This window comes from Gobio gobio, assembly GCF_949357685.1.
Source record: "Gobio gobio genome assembly, chromosome: 11".
Classification (NCBI taxonomy): Eukaryota; Metazoa; Chordata; class Actinopteri; order Cypriniformes; family Gobionidae; genus Gobio; species Gobio gobio.
The window spans coordinates 37,277,876-37,295,488 of record NC_137104.1 but is presented as its reverse complement, the minus strand read 5'-3'; the positions used below and the strand labels follow the sequence as shown (position 1 = coordinate 37,295,488).

At 36.0% G+C, this 17,613-nt stretch overlaps 1 protein-coding gene across 1 annotated transcript in view; it reads left to right on the top strand.

Annotated features, from left to right (window-relative positions):
* The first annotated feature begins 7,150 nt into the window (after positions 1–7,150).
* eppk1 (epiplakin 1) overlaps positions 7,151–17,613 on the top strand; it is a 29,820-nt gene continuing 19,357 nt past the window's right edge. The window contains exon 1 of the mRNA XM_079829001.1: positions 7,151–7,282. The gene's annotated coding sequence lies outside the window, so the exon portion shown is untranslated. The remainder of the gene's footprint in view (positions 7,283–17,613) is intronic.

Below are 17,613 nucleotides of genomic sequence, written 5' to 3'. Positions count from 1 at the left end.
GAAAACTCATAATGCTAACGAAGCTAGCGCTGAGATAGGTGCTGTTAGCATGTACAACGAATAGGATAATGAGGTAATGAAGGCTCTTGCTGACATGAAAACCTTTTTCTCTTCCTAATTCAAAGGCGTCCTGAATGCTATTCAAGAGATAAAAAATTACGTTTCCAAACTTGATGGCAAAATATCAAGCGTACATTAAAACATTAGAATGAATTATTTTAAATCTGCTAGAAGATAAAGTCCCAGATGTTTAATAAATCACCTTTATGGATGCTGCACAGTGATATACAGAATTTGCGCATGCTTCCATCTTTAAATATATATCTAAATTACGACATCCTTTGCTCTCAATGCAAAATGCAGAACAGATAGTTAATGCTTAAGGCTAGATTATTGTACTGTTCTACTGGGTGGTTGCCCTGCATGCTTAATAGATAAACTCCAGCTGGTCCAAAATGCAGCAGCTTTTTCTAACAGTTCTTACTACCAGGAAGTATGACCATATTAGCCTGATTCTGTCAACACTGCATTGGCTCCCTATAAACATTGCATACATTTTAAAATCCTGTTAATTAATTGCAAAGCACTAAATGGTTTAGCTCCCCAGTACTTGAATGAGCATTTAACGTATTATGGTCCTTCTCGTCTATTGTGATCTCAAAAATCTGTCCAGTTGATAACCAGAATATCAAAATCATGTCATGGAAACGACTGAAAACGCTGTATTATGCATGTCAGACAAGTAATTTGGCGGTCATTTTGTAAAGAAAAACTGCGCACATACGCATTCAAACGCTTATAGACTAAATACGTAATTCTTGCATTTCGTCACCGTTCTCACAGATTCACGGTTTCTTGAAGTTTACACGAAGATGATAACGGTATCGTTTCAAAATGATTTCACAAAGTTTGCATTCTCAAGCCACCAAACACTGTTGCCATGCAAATGAATGGCCAGAACGCTTCTTTTTTATTTGAAAATGGTGTCGTGTAAGTGGCCCCAAAGTTAATAACTAATGATTTTTTACAACGGAAATGAATCAATCAAAAACTTTCTTTAGCTGGACAATAACTTTGCTGTACAGCCAAAACAATCTCTCTTCCATTAATTTCCTATTATCACTGTAAAGCTGCTATGAAACGATCTGTATCATAAAAAACGCTGTATAAATGAAGGTGACTTTACTTGACTTGATATACAGTAACTATAGTGAACAGGTTTTTGTTGTTGCTTTTATTATATTTTAGCACATTTAAAGTGCTGTAGTGACTAAGCATCTCTAACTAAATGTTTTATAATGTTATTTGTATTACTCTCATTCCTTTGCACGTTGAGAAAATAGACTTAAATACAAATATGTTTGTATTCTTAAGGTTTTGGTAATAAGTAAACTTGCAAAGCATTAGTGCAGTGCTAATAATAAAAGTGTCAGTTTTCAGTGATTTATTGTTTTTTTCTGTCTTCAGTTTTCCAGGGAAGTTATTAATGAAACTATTTAGGGTGTAGCAACTTAAGTATTTACTTTCATTATGAATTTAGTATACAAAACATTTTCACTTTCTTATTACCACAAATGCCGCACAATCATCTGCACAGATTGTCCTTAGTCATGACTGACAGTTTGAAAACGAGTTAATACAGTGTTTATCAGAAACAAAAACATTATAATTACATTTGATCACCAACCTAACAAGTCAAAATAGCTCTGTTGCACATTTCACTAATCATTCTCTTGACATATGCAGTAGGGGAGAGCAGGGACGAAAGTACCATTTTTCAGAAAATCGTAATTTTAAAAGATAATGTTTTAGACCGAGATATATTTTTGCTGTGGCCAATAACACACAAGTGTGGTCTATCAATAGCAGGTGGTATTTTGTACAAATGTAGAACGACTACAGTATAATTTCACTTTGAACATAAGCTGCACATTGTTACTTTTGACCCCATCAGGTGGGACGAAAGTAACACATAGGCGGGTCAAAAGTAACACAACAATACAAGCTAGATTTTTTGGTGCTACTCCTGTTTTTATTAAACATACCTGACTATGACCTTGTTAATATGTAACTGCAAACATATTTTGTCCTTTCTCTTTGCAAAAAAAATATTAAATTACATTTTCATTTTATATGTTAAAGTTCATCAAATGTTTCAAATGTAATATGACAGTACAAACTTGAATTGTTTAGAATATTTTTTATTTGCAATGTCAATCTATTTGATACGTTTTTTCTTCAACAGTATGAACAATATAAAAATGTAATTAAATTAAATGTGCATAATATGCATTATATATATAATAGCGGGACAAAAGTAACAAGTGTTACTTTCGTCCCGACAGGAAGTCCTGACATTTAAACACGTTTTACTTTTATACTGAAAAACTCTGAAAAGACAAACCTTCAGGATGTGTAACAGCACTAAATAACCCGTAGATTGATCATTACTGTGACACATAAAACAAGAAACACAACTTGTAATTAGAAAAAAAGTACCGCTTCATTAATTAACTTGCCGTACTTGAAAACTGCATTTCGGACCTAACCGCGGGAAACGATGGCGGAATCACATGATATTTGGCAGATCCGTCATGGGTTGTGCTGAACGTGCTGTCATAGCAATAAATCACTGAAAACTGACACTTTTATTAGCACTGCACTAATGATTTGCAAGTTTACTTATTACCAAAACCTTCAGAATACAAACATATTTGTATTTAAGTCTATTTTCTCAACGAGCAAAGGAATGAGAGTAATAAAATTAACATTATTAAACATTTAGCTAGAGATGCTTAGTCACTACAGCACTTTAAATGTGCTAAAATATCACAGGTTAAGATGGACCAAAAATTCATAATGTCACACATTAGTGATTGAACCTAGAATTGATCACAAAGTAGGGGAGAACCGGGGCGAAAGTAACACGGGACGAAAGTAACAACGCAATTTTCTCCGAGCCCTGAATACATTTGCATTTCAAGTTTTTTTCTGTCTTCAGTATTCCAGGGAAGTTATGAATGAAACTATTTAGGGTGTGTAGCAACTTAAAGGGTTAGTTCACCCAAACATGAAAATTCTGTCATTAATTACTCACCCTTATGTCGTTCGAGACCCGTAAGACCTTCGTTCATATTCAGAACACAAATGAAGATATTTTTGTTGAAAGCTGATGGCTGAAAAAGGCTTCAGATAGGCCTCCATTGGCATTCAGTACACTTATACTCCCAAGACCGATAAAAGGCACTTAAAACGTCGTTACAAAGTCCATCTCACCACAGTGACTCTACAATAATCTTACGATGCGACGACAATAGTTTTTGTGCGCAAAAAAAAATCAAAATAACACCTTTATCCAGCTTGTTATTGCCTTCCGCGTGTGCCTCCACGACGCATGCGCGAGAATATGACGTAGCGCCGGGGTTCGGGAATCCATGAAATGCACACTTAAGCCCCATTTTGAGCACTACGCCGAGACCTAAAGCACGATCAATGTAGAATCCAACAGCTTAGACACGCGCGTCTTCCTCTGATTGTAAACAAATCGCTTCTGGGTCATCTGTCCGAACGCCGGATCTGCGTCATATTCTCGCGCATGCGTCGTGGAGGCACACACGGAAGGCAGTAACAAGTTGGATAAAGGTGTTATTTTGATTTTTTTTTGCGCACAAAAACTATTGTCGTCGCATCGTAAGATTATTGTAGAGTCACTGTGGTGAGATGGACTTTGTAACGACGTTTTAAGGGCCTTTTATCTGTCTTGGGAGTATAAGTGTACTGAATGCCAATGGAGGCCTATCTGAAGCCTTTCTCAGCCATCAGCTTTCAACAAAAATATCTTCATTTGTGTTCCGAATTTGAACGGAGGTCTTACGGGTCTCGAACGACATGAGGGTGAGTAATTAATGACAGAATTTTCATTTTTGGGTGAACTAACCCTTTAAGTATTTACTTTCATTATGAATTTAGTATACAAAACAATTACATTTATTTAAAAAAATAATAATAATGGTCACACTTTATATAAGGTGTCTTTACTTATTTATTGTGTTCATGTTGGATTGCAAAACACTATTGGTAAATGGACTGCATTTATAGCGCTTTCAACAGACCCATGGCCATCCAAAGCGCTTTACTATTGAGGTGGGATGTGGTTAAGGGTGTACAGGACAGGTTTGGTGATATGGGTTTAATGGTTGATTAAAGGGTAAGGGAAGGGTTTTCAGGGTTATCAGGTATTTGTTTTTAAATATAATTGAATACATGTATGTACACAACAAGCACATTGTATCAAATTATTAATTCATTTAAATGTTGGTACATAATAGTTAAAAGCAATTTAAAAAAGTAATTATAAATGGTGATTATGGCCTGGCTCACCTCAGAGGTTTTATTCTACACTGAATGACCATCAGCATATTTTCCCCTGAAGTGAAGACAATTAAATGAAAATATTCCATTTTATCAGAGAAAGTTTAAGGCAGGGAGAGTTTAAGGCTAAATAGGCCCCTTCTGGCATAGTTTTTTTTCTTTCTTATATATATATATATATATATATATATATATAAGAAAGAAAAAAAACTATGCCAGAAGGGGCCTATTTATATATATATATATACGAGAAAACTTTTCCCACTCACTTTTTCACTGCCAAAATGAGATCTAACCCTTATCAGGGGGTTTTTCTCAGGAAAGAAAACAGACTGTAAACTGCCACACCTTGTTTCCTCTGGCCAAGCCTTGCATAGTTGTTCCGTCAGCTCCTTTCGGTTACATCTGCATTACAAGTGTGGGAGCAGACGTTGTGGAAAATGGGCAGAAAGACAAATGAGATGTCATAAGAATTCTGGAGCTGTTTGAACATGAATATGACTGAACATCTCTAACAAGAAACTGGTAGAGTGAAATTGATTTTAACATCCGAATACAAACCTTTCAACATGAAAGTACAAGCAAGAAATCACTTACACATTAACAACCACACCTTTCACTTTAGCAGAGCTATGCTAAAATAATTACAACAACATGCAAATTAAGATGCTGAGACAAGAGAGCTGAAAATATTTGATTTTTCCTGAGGGATCAAATTACTTCAACATGAATTGCAACAGCGTAGAATAATTTCACTTCCTTATTACCACAAATGCCGCACAATCATCTGCACAGATTGTCCTTAGTCATGACTGACAGTTTGAAAACTAGTTAATACAGTGTTTATCAGAAACAAAAACATTATAATTACATTTTATCACCAACCTAACAAGTCAAAATAGCTCTGTTGCACATTTCACTAATCATTCTCTTGACATATGCTTTTATACTTTGTGATCAATTCTAGGTTCAATCACTAATGTGTGACATTATGAACTTTTGGTCCATCTTAACCTGTGATCTTTGCTTTCTTTACGGTATGTTTATCCACAAACCAAGAGCAGCAGGTAGAGCAGGATCTCATTGTATGCCCAGTGAAATTGTCTCCACCAAGAAACTGAGATAAGACAATTCGATGCATGTAGTTCTTATCTAGTCCCTTTCTGTCTGCAGCAGTGTGGGTGAGTCGACATACCAACCCATTTTCACTGAAAGATGAGGAATTCAAAATACTTGAGAACTCTGGAACAGCTACAACTTGCAAGGGCTTCAACAGAAGAAAGTGACAAGAGGAAGGGCGGTGTGGTTTTGGGAAACATGCCCAGCCTTTACCTTGGAAGATTTCTGCTTAGCTTGTTCTGTCTAAAATGCACAAATGTTGCACATTACAGTACTTCAAGGGCAAATTAGATACTCATTTCTTATGCATTACAGCAACATGTATTGCGAAACATGTAGGAGGGTTACAGGAATTTATCTGCCTGTGAAGTTTAGCTTATAAAGCCCTTGTACTGTGGAAAAAAATTAACGAATTAATAAATAAAGTGTCCGTTGTTCATATCTTAACCAAGGCATTTACTGAGATTAATAGTAAAAACAGTAGTATAATAGTATAATTTAGTTAGACCATTCAAGTGTTTGTCTGTTTTTGTTTTTTTTTTGTCTGTGTGAAGAAATTAATACTTTTAAGGACACATTCAATTTATCAAAAGTGACATAAATATTGTTATAATGGTACAAAATATTTCTATTTTAAATAAATTCTGTTCTTTTAAACTTTATATTAATCAAATTCATTATTCAGCTCAATTCAGTTCAGTTTAATAAGATGGTTACACTTTATTTTAAGGTGTCATTGTTACAGTATAATTATGGGTAACACTTTATTTTACAGTGTCCTTGTTACATGTACTTACTATAGTAATAACAGTTATGCATAATTACATGCAACTAAACCAAATCCTAACCCTATAGTAAGTATATGTAGTTAATCAATACTTAAATATAGAATTACACTGTAACAATGACACCTTAAAATAAAGTGTAACCTATTTTAAGTACTGAGTAATTTTAGTTAATAGCATGTATTTACTATAGGGTTAGGGTAGGATTAGGGTTTGGTTGAGGGTTAGTTGCATATAATTATACACAATTTACTGTTACTAATATGTTAAGTACGTAACATAACAAGGACACTGTAAAATAAAGTGTTATCAATAAGATATATTAAAACTGTCAAGGACTGTAATACCGTCTTAGTGTATGATACTTCCACCTCCTTCAAGGATATTTGCAAGACAAAACCACGAGCAACAGGTTGAGCGGGCTCTTGTTTAATGTCCATGTCTTCTGTGAGATAATGAGATAAGACATATTACAACATTTGAAATTATTAACAGAAACTGTGCGCAAACTTGAGAGAAAATGCACAGATGAAATCGTTCATGAGAACAGGTTGTCAGTTTGAACATGAACTTGACACATTTCTCTACCACAGTCTGAAATGCCAGCAATTGGGTGGAAAAGGAGGGAGTTTTGTTCAACCCAATAACCCCATTTAAAGTAACATACACAAACTTTGAACAAAAGTTCATTTTTTGTGATCGCTGCATATGCTTTGGGATTGTATGCATGTATGTATGTATGAATAAGGAGAGGGCCATTCCTTCACTCGGCTGCAAGGTATGTGTTTTATCTGCAGAAAGAGTGGGGAGTGTTTGTGGGGGTGTGGTTTGGCCCTGACTGATCAGTATATTAAACAGAGGAAAGGAAGGAAGGAAGCATACTCAGTTTTTTACTGAGTGTCTTCAGTGTGCTTGACCCACATCAAGCCCTAGAGAGCAGAAAAAACACACCCTCAACTGGACTCTGGATCCTGAATTAAACCTTCTTGCAAAAAACTCTGAAAGAGGTAAGAATTCGTTGAAATCATTGAAAGAGAGTTCAAGTAGCTGTGAAACTTGTTTTGGTCTTAGATAAGTTAAAGATTGTTCTTGTAATTGCATTGCATTGTCGTTTGCTTTTAAAAAGTAGCAGTGATAACAATGTACAGTAAGGACACTCAGGTGACTGAACATGTGTGTGCCATAATTCATAATTGTCATGTTCAACATATGTTCACTTATTCGACCACACCTCTTAAGCAATAAAGAGCTAAAATGCTTTATGAAAGAGCAAACATTTGCAGACAGTGCACAGTCGGACACCTTTGAACATGGATGATTATATAATGTAATGTACTTTTTAGATGGTTAGAGGACTTTACATTATGGATTTAGAAAAATAATGTTTTATAAAAAGTGATTTTAAAATGAAGAAGGCTAAAACACAAGAAAGTAAATAAATAATTTTGCTTGGCACTTCATAGTTATGGAGCAAGTAAATGAGCTACCCACCGAATTATGGAAGTAGGCTAAGGCTTTCTGTATGTTTAATGCATTATGAAAGTACTACTCACCCACTGTAAACAATATATTTATTGTTGGTTTAACTTAAAAAAAGTAAGTAACCTGGTTGCCTTAAAATTTTGAGTTCATTGAAATAAAAAATTTGAGTTAATACAATGAAGGGAATTGGTTTAATAAATAGAAACTCAAAATAGTATTGTATCTGAACCACATAAATTAAAAAAACATGTTGTGATAAATCATGAAAATAGCACAATTTGGCATGTTTCACTGCATTATTACAAATAAAACACAATTACGCAATATGCTTGCAAAATCTTTTAATACTTGAATAAAGGGTGATGTCGATTCTCAAATGTTCATTATATTAACTCAAATTTTTAATTTCAATGAACTAAAAATTTTAAGGCAACCAGGTTGCTTACTTTTTAAATATTTTTTTTTTTTACAGTACGGTGTATATTCTCAGCTATTTTCACTGTTACAGTGCATTATATGTCTATCACCATTTAACCATGGTAAGATAATATAATTATAATTTGGGTTTAAAAAGTTTGGGGGTATATTGCTCCCCTTGAGTACAATGTATTTACTTTAAATTGTAACATATTTAGATGTTTAGATTATGTTTGGCATATGCAGGTTAATGATACATCATCCAATGTAGGAAATGACTTGAAACATTTGATAATTTATTTGTTATAGCACTAAATGTCAAATATTAAAAGAGGGGTAAAACTTTTACAGAATGTATAAATGACTTTTGATATAATTCTTATAATTCTTGATATTTTTTTTTTTTTAATCATTGAATAACCGATGGCAAACAACGCAGAATACTAGTAAAATAATTTAATTTGAAAGGTGAAATTATTATATGACTTATATACAGGCATATGTATATTTACTTCCCATATTTTACTTGAAGATATGTCATAATAGTAACACTATTAATGCAAATTTAATGATTTCACTGAACTAACATATAGGTAAAACCTAATTTGTGGAAATACAGAATTAATTACAATAATTATTACATTTAAAAATAATAACACTATAACAACATGCCAGTTGTGTCCTTCTGTGCCCATTCTGTGGGGGGTTGTGGGTCATCTTACCCCAAGGGTCTAATTTTATCTTTTTGCTTCGAAATAAAAACTATAACTTTTACTCAATCCCTCATTAACAAATAAAAACAAAAAATATATATATTAAACATAATGTCATAGATCTCTATATTCCAGAGATAAAATTAACCTCAAAACTAAATCTCATGAATGTTGTCTTGAAGTAGAGTTAATTTGAGTGTCTAAGTCATGTGACCTGGTTTCAAAAGTCCTTATACCGTATTTATACCTAACACTGTCTGCATCCAAGGAATTTGGACAGGAAGAGGCCATTAGCAGCCCTTTTCATTGTGTAAGGGTTTAAAAAACCCTGCTTGCTACTTGCTGGAAGAGAGCTATTCATGGCTGACTGCAGTAGTGAGACTTCATAACTAAGATGTAATATAAAGCAAACATTCAGTGTTTACAGAAGGATGTTACATCCTTATCAAATCATAAATAGCAGTTCAACATCAGTAACCTGATGAACCATTGTTATTAGTGATGTTTATGCATTGAAAATAATTGAATTGTAGATGGAGTGGTGTAATATAAAAACAACAGATCTAAATATTATGACATGCTGCTTGTTCTGAGTAATTGACTCATTCACTAAAAGGGGTGTGTTCAAAATAATAACAGTGTGAAGTTTAATTAGGGGGAAAAAAAAAAAGGTGCCATTAATTGTCCTTTATTAAAGAGCACCTATCATGGAATTTTGAAATTTACCTTTCATGTAGTGTGTAACATAGATCTAAGTGAACAAAAACATCCTGCAAAGTTTGAAATATGACAGTGCACCGTATATATAGTTATTTTCTTTCAAAAGTAAGAGTCGACTCTGAGTCATTTTTAAGAATCGTTAGAAGACCGAAGCTTTTTCTCTGACTAGATGACGTCAACTTGTCAAGTTATTTGAATACGATACGCCCACTTATTGCACTCCAAGACGCCAGTGAAAACTAGAAAACATCATGGCGACGAGACGCTGTGTTCTGAAGTGCGACTCAAAAGCAAACTTTTTTCATCTGCCCAAGGATGAGCATTTGAAGACTAAGTGGCTTGAAGACAAACCATACATCGTCGCAATTGTGTGTTTATTAGTCTTCAAATGTCTCTATTTGCATGTTTCGCGATCTCAGGAAGCTTTTATTATGGACTTCTTTCATGGCACATGGTATCTTCTTCGTCTGTCTGTACCATATATGGACTACATGTGCACAGAGCGCCCTCCGGCTGCCAGTATGAACTGAAAACAACACATAAGAGACTCAATCGCTCATGACTAGGCTACATCTGCGCATTTTGAGGAAGTATTGAATAAAAAATACTCCTCTGTTTAGAAATTTGACACAGACATATGATAATCTATCAATATTTCTCCTCATCTGCACACTTTTGAATTAAAAGCCCTGAGGGATGTTGATTTGTCGCGAGTCTTCGTGAGGAGAATAGAGGAGTTTTTTTATGAATGAGATCAGCTGAGGCTCATATTACAATCAAACGGTGCCGACGCGGTTTTCATATTCATAACTCCTGACACATATTAACAAATTACTGTCAGTATAAGACTTTGAGAATAAAACAGAGGTAAAAAAATGGAAGCTTGACTCTTAATCTTTTAAATGATGTATAGATTGACATGGTAATTACTTACATCTGACAGCCATTTGAGCTAATTTAAACAAATAAAGCTTGAGGACGAATGCGCCCTCAATCCAGTTAAAATCATTTATGGTGATGGGCGTTCCGTTTCCGAAAATATCTGCACAGACTATACCAATCACAACTGACTGGGTCATCGGACCAATCACCGCAGATTAGCGTCACGTAAAGGCGGGGTTTTGAAAAGTGAACCACTAAAGGAATCATTTGAGAATCGCTGTCAAAACAGGTAAAAATAAATGCATATTATAAGAAAACTAAAGTCTTTTTTGTCATTGCATGCATGCAAAACTGTTGTTGGGGACTTCTAAAACAATATTTGGAACATTATAAATGCCATAATAGGTGCTCTTTAAGAAAGAAGGGAAGCAAATGTGTCTCACATTGTTATAAAATATGTTTCTTTCTTAATTGCTAAGTAAAATGGGCTGTTCCAAAGGAACAACCTATTTTGATTAAAAAGTTGTTTGGAGAGGGGAAAATGTACGGGGAGGATGCTCAGCTAAAATGATCTAAAATGCTTTAAAATGGCAACAAAAAAGAAAGAGAAACCACTGTTAAAACTCAGTTATAAGTTAAATATGTAAAACATTCTTCAGTTAATTAGTGTTTGAGTCTGAAGAGAGAGAGAGAGAGAGAGAGAGGAGAGAGAGAGAGAGAGAGAGAGAGAGAGAGAGAGAGAGAGAGAGAGAGAGAGAGAGAGAGAGAGAGAGAGAGAGAGAGAGAGAGAGAGAGAGAGAGAGAGAGAGAGAGAGAGAGAGAGAGAGAGAGAGAGAGAGAGAGAGAGAGAGAGAGAGAGAGAGAGAGAGAGAGAGATGAAAATTCCCCTCAAATACTTTTGTGCATGATTGTGCAACTGACAAGTGAAAAGCTTGTCTGGGTCATTGATTCATCCAACATTCTACAAGAGTACATCAGCATCCTGTACTTCCAGTTTCCCATTGCTTACAAGGTTAATGCAACACACTTTTCCAAATGATGCAATGCTCAAGAAGTTTTTCTTGTTAGGACAAGTCATGATAAAGGTGAAGAACAGCAGAGTTTCAGCAGGGTACTCATCTTTATGTTTAGGGTTTTCTGTGGTGCACTGCATAGATTTGCCATTTGCTTTCCCTACACTGTAAAAATATCCTGTTAATTTTAGGGTACTTTGCACCCTGCACCCTGTGGTTGCCAGAAATTCACTATAAAAATTATGTTACAGGATGCCTATATATTTTACAACTTACAGTATATTTCATTCATTATTTAAATATTATAACTAAATTATTTATAAAAAATGTTATCAAACAAAGTTATGTCCAAAAGACGTCTTTTCAATGTCTTTGCCCCTAGAGGCGTATGTTGAAAAAACGTCCACTGAGGAGCCAGAATGAAAGTTTTTATGACGTCTGTTTTTGACGTGTTCTGCACGTCCGATATAGACGTTCATGGAACCTCAAGGTTAAAAACTAGTTCAAATTGTGGACATATTTTCCATTTGTAATTGCAAAGCAACTCACAGACAGTGTGTGTTTGTCCAGAAATCATGAAAATAAAAGAAACTTAGCTCACACCTTTAGACACTTTAGACAACTTAGCATCTGTAATTCACACATCTTTGGATCGTGAGAGAATTGTGGGATTCAATCCAGGATCTTCTTGCTGTGAGGAGACAGTGTTTCCCACTGAGACACTGGTGCTGCCCTTAATCACAGACATAAGACACACTTTGACTATTTCTGTCAGACGTCTACAGAAGCTCTTACTGACAATTAACAGAGGTTTAGATGTTGATATTTGAAGTCACCATTGTGGTGGGAAGCGTTTGCTTTAGTTGGGCTCTTGGTCCCCATATTTGTGTTATTTTTTGGATGTTAAAACTGTGTGTGTGAGAAACACAATAGTTATTGCTGAGAAAGCAAAGATAAAGTGACTCTTGGTATTTGTGTTAGCTTTTCTTTGGCTGCTGTAACTGTGTGTGTGAAACACAATAGTTGTGGCTGAGAAAGCAAAGATAAAGTGTTATCAGGTGTTGTCAGCTCCTTGTTGATGACTAAACTTTTGGAAAGTGAGCATCTGATGTTTGTTTTAAAGTTTTGTGTGCTTGTTTGGCAAATGGTCATTTATTATAACCACTATAACCTTGTAAACCCACTGTATTGGCACCAATAGTATCAAAATTATAATTTATCCTGAAGGATGATAAAAAAGTATGTGCACACAATGTTTTGAGCAAATATTTCACATAGTCACACAGACATCAAGATTTTGCATATGATTCACAACAACGGTGACAATCAAGCATGAGTTTTGTACTATGAAGCTACCCATCATGCATTGCAGCATGAAGATTTTTTTGTTTTGATTGTCACCGTTGTTGTGAATTATATGCAAAATCTTGATGTCTGTGTGTGACTATGTGAAATATTATCATTTTATTGCTATTGGTGCCAATACAGTAGATTGACAAGCTTATAGTGGATATAATAAATGACTATTTGCCAAAAAAGAACACAAAATTTAAAATACAACATCAGATGCTCACTTTCTGATGATTTAGTCATCAACAAGTTGACAACACCTAAAGTCGCTTTGTCTTTGCTTTCTCAGCCACAACTATTGTGTTTCACACACACAGTTACAGCAGCCAATTAAAAGCTTACTCAAGTACAGGCAGGGCCGTACCCAGGATTTTCTAAATACCGAGGTCCAAATATGAATTTTGGAGGGTTTGAAAAAAAAACATTTCCCTCCTTTACATATGCATTTTAAGACATAAGAAAATCAAAGAATCAGCTAACTGTAGCTTTAAAACCATGTCAGTGTGCAGTATAAATTATTTTAAGAAGACAACAGATTTTTATAAATGAGAATCTGGTTAAATGTTGCAAAAAAAAATTGACTCCAAATTAGAAAATCAGAAGAGGTGTTTATGTTTATTTTTGACAAAACACAATAACATACTCAAGAGAAATGGCCTTAATGAGAGATGCTTCAAGGATTACATCTCTCATTTACACAAAGAGATTTTAATCAAATTACAATTTCAATGATAAACATTTAATCAAATGCCAATATTATCCTTCTGTGTCCAGAGGCATCCCAGCGCCTAAGAACTTTTTCAGGATCCAGTGCTCTGTTTTTATGCACATGCATCATTGCAAGACCTGATAGCCTGTCATTTCCCATGCTTGAGCGAAGCCAGGTTTTGAGCCGCCTCAATGCAGAGAACGACCTCTCACATGAACAGGTGGTCACTGGTAATGTTAGGTAGATGGAGAGGATACAGTGGATGTTGGGGTAGTACTGCTTGTCTATGTGATTTAATGTTTCTTTTGCTGTTGTGGAAAGCACTGTTTGAAATTGGTTCTTAACCTTCCATCTGTGAATCTCCTGGTCAATTGAGTCTGGCTGAGGGAGATCTTCTCTGTACCAAGACACCATTGTTTCTTGCTTTACTTTTGTGAGTTTATGCAATTGTGAAGGTATTAGGTATGCAGCAAGCATAGCTGGTTCAGAGTTTTCCATGAACCTGGTGTTTAGTTGGCTTGTCACATGGTCAATAAAAGGGTAGAACAAATTAAGTCTGTAATGTTCTTCTATTGACTGTGAGGGTGTGTTCTCTCTGTTTTGCTGCCTGTTTGTTACACGCTTCTTTACAGGAACCACATCAATGGTGCTGGCCATTTCTGTTGCCTTTTCATAAATTTCACTAAATCCCTCCTCATTCCTTAGTGTTGAAATGACCTGAGCCACCTCTCTGGCCTCTTTGTAGGCAGTCATAATATCCATATTTGTTGACTGTAACTCTTTGGTCAATGGCTGTATATAGCCAAGGATTTTGTTTATGGTGATAGCAGTGACAATTGTGTCGAATGACTCTATACTGTGTCGTAGGTTGCTAGCCTTGCTGGATTTTAATGATGTTCCTGATTCTATTTCTATGAGTGCAGAGTGGGCTGCACTAAAGTGATCCAGAAAAGCACCTACTGTCTTTCCTCTGGAGCCCCAACGTGTATCTGACATAAGTGGGATGCCTCCCATTTTTTTCTTGTCATTTGATTTTGTTTCCTGGCTTCCTTGTGGTTGCTCTTTTAACATGTCCTTTCTCACAGCAGATGCGGAAAAAAACACGGCAACATTCTCAATGGTAGCCAGGGTGTTCCTGATGAGGGGGATGACAGAACATCCATGGACTACCACAAGGTTCAGTGCGTGGCTTCGGCAATGTGTGAATAGTGCCTGTGGTTGCAGTTCTCTAATGCGTTGTTGTACTCCATTCACATGTCCACTCATTGTGCTAGCTCCATCATAGCCCTGCCCTCTAAGATATTTAATCTCCAGACCCCACTTTTCCAACTGAGAGAGGATGGCTTGTGTAACAGATGCTGCATCTAGTTTGGATAGAGGACAGAAACCCAGAAACTCTTCGCATATTTCAGCTCCACTGTCATGGTTGACATAGCGAATGCAGATAGACAGTTGTTCAGTACCACTCACATCCATTGTTTCATCTGCAAGGACTGTGAAAAACCTGACTTTTTTTATTTCCTTAACTATGTCCTCACGAATCTCAGCTTCACAGCATGCTATTAGTTCATTTTGAATTCGTGGTGCAATGTATTTGGCTGTTTTTGGTGCTGTCTCAAGATGATGTTTCAGTGTGGCATCGAATGTGGATTTCCATGTGAGGAAATGATTAAAGTTGCCATCTTCATGTTCTCCTGTCCAGTTGCCACGCAGTGCTATGTTTCTCTTTGACAGATTGATTATAACATCTAGAATGGAAAGGAGAGCTTTGCGATTCATATTAACCTTCTCTGCATATGCATTGCTTATAATAGAATTAATGCTTTTCTTTTGCCCTTGTGCAACGGACAAAAAATTCTCAGCAAATGCAAACGCCTTCAGGTGCTCTGGACTACAACTGTGGTTGGAAATGATGCCCCGCTTCTCTCCAATAGCATTTTTCCAGTCACAAAATCCTTGATTTATGAAAATTGTGTTTGTAGTTTTTTTGCTGAATGCCATACAAACAGCACAGTAAGTAGAATCTTCTGAAACAGAATATCTAAGCCAAGGATATTTCTCCTCCCAGTTCACATTATAACGCAACTGCTTTTCACCAAACTTTGTTTTGGGAAAATTATGGTTATGTTTGAACCACTTATTCTGGAGAATGTAGTATTTGTCATCATCTGTTAGTTGTTTATTTTTAAACTTTGCTGGATCAGATTCATGAATTGTGCCAGTTTGACAGCCATCACTTCTCTTCCCTCTTGTCCTGCTCTCCTTTTCTCCTGTCACCTCTTTAACCTGTTCTTCTATTACATTGCATGGCTTGTGTGATCTTTCTTCTTCGTTTCCTTCTCCACTGCTTTTTCTCTCTGCCTCTTTTTCTGTCTCTCTCCGTTTTCCCTCTTCCTCTCTCACATCTTCGCTTGTCTCTTCAACCTGACATTCTTTCTGTTCATTTCTCTTTCCACCCTCTTCTATTCTTTGTCTCTCTCCCTCTGTATTAACAGCCTCTCCCTTTCTCTCATAACTTGCTCCTCCTGCAAAAAATATGTAATAATATATGCAACAATACTACTAATATAATTATTAGGTGTTTGTTTTGTTGTTAAATTGAGCCAAAGACGACATATGTGTGACTCCGTCTTTGAAAACCTAGCTAAAGTTAATTTTTGTGATTTACATTATGTAAAGATTATTATTTGAACATATAACCTTGATATATTTAATGTTGAATGAGTAAGATCATGTCAAAGATAGAAATCAATGTGAAAATATAACTAATGAGTGAAATAAAAATTTGATGCTCCTAATCTCAATATTAGATTATGAGACTTTAGCCTGGATTTACAGACAAGAATCACATTATGTGTAGCAATTAGGAATATATTGTAGGCTAATGCTTTTTCTATTCTGAGCACAGTGGGCTACCTGCTCTTTCTGTCTCATCGCCATCATCTTCTCTCTTTCTTTTTTCCCCAGTCTCCTTCTCTTGCCCTGTATCTTTTCTCTTTTCAAAGCTGAGCTTTGTTTGAAGCAGTCTTTTCATTTTCGTCTGTATCGGTAAAAACAAAGTTGTAAATGTAAATTTACTGAAGGCTTCCAAGAAAACCAGGTAAAGAAAACGTTATTAGTTTGCATCCCTGATTATTAAGTCAGTCGTTTAACATTTCTATCATTAAATAACTGTATAATATTCCATGTTTTGTTTACTTACATTATCTCACAGTCGCATATCGTCTAACTGTCTGAAGCTTCGCGCTCTGTAGCTTCTGTGACGTGTAACTCCGACTGCTTTGATTGGTCATCTCATGGGCAGATTTTTCCGCGTGTGACATCACACTACCGCGAGAGCGCTCTCGCGGTGTTGTGATGTCAAACATCAGTCGTTGTTCGAAGCGCCGGTTGGTGGTTGTGGCATTTGTCCCGCCTCTCCTCCACTGTGATTGGACATGGACATTGATGTTCACCCAAAGTTCAACGTGCTCAACACGTAAAAACTGACAAAACCTGCCAGCTGTTGGCGCTATTGAAAAGTGCGGCGCATCCATTGGAAACAATTGAAAACATACGCTGGGCGAGGCGAGAACACCTGTTTGTACACGCCGCCTTAATAGGCTATTATTTTGCAACTTCTATTATGTACACCTCGGAGAATTACCGAGGTCCGGACCTCGGGGACCTCAATGGTGGGTACGGCCCTGAGTACAGGGACCAAGAGCCCAACTAAAGCAAACGCTTCCCACCACAATGGTGACTTCACATGAAACATAAACATCAACATCTAAACCTCTGTTAGTTCTCAGTAAGAGCTTCTGTAGACGTCTGACAGAAATAGTCAAAGTGTGTCTTATGTCTGTGATTAAGGGCAGCACCAGTGTCTCAGTGGGAAACACTGTCTCCTCACAGCAAGAAGATCCTGGATTGAATCCCACGATTCTCTCACGATCCAAAGATGTGTGAATTACAGATGCTAAGTTGTCTAAAGTGTCTAAAGGTGTGAGCGAAGTTTCTTTTATTTTCATGATTTCTGGACAAACACACTGTCTGTGAGTTGCTTTGCAATT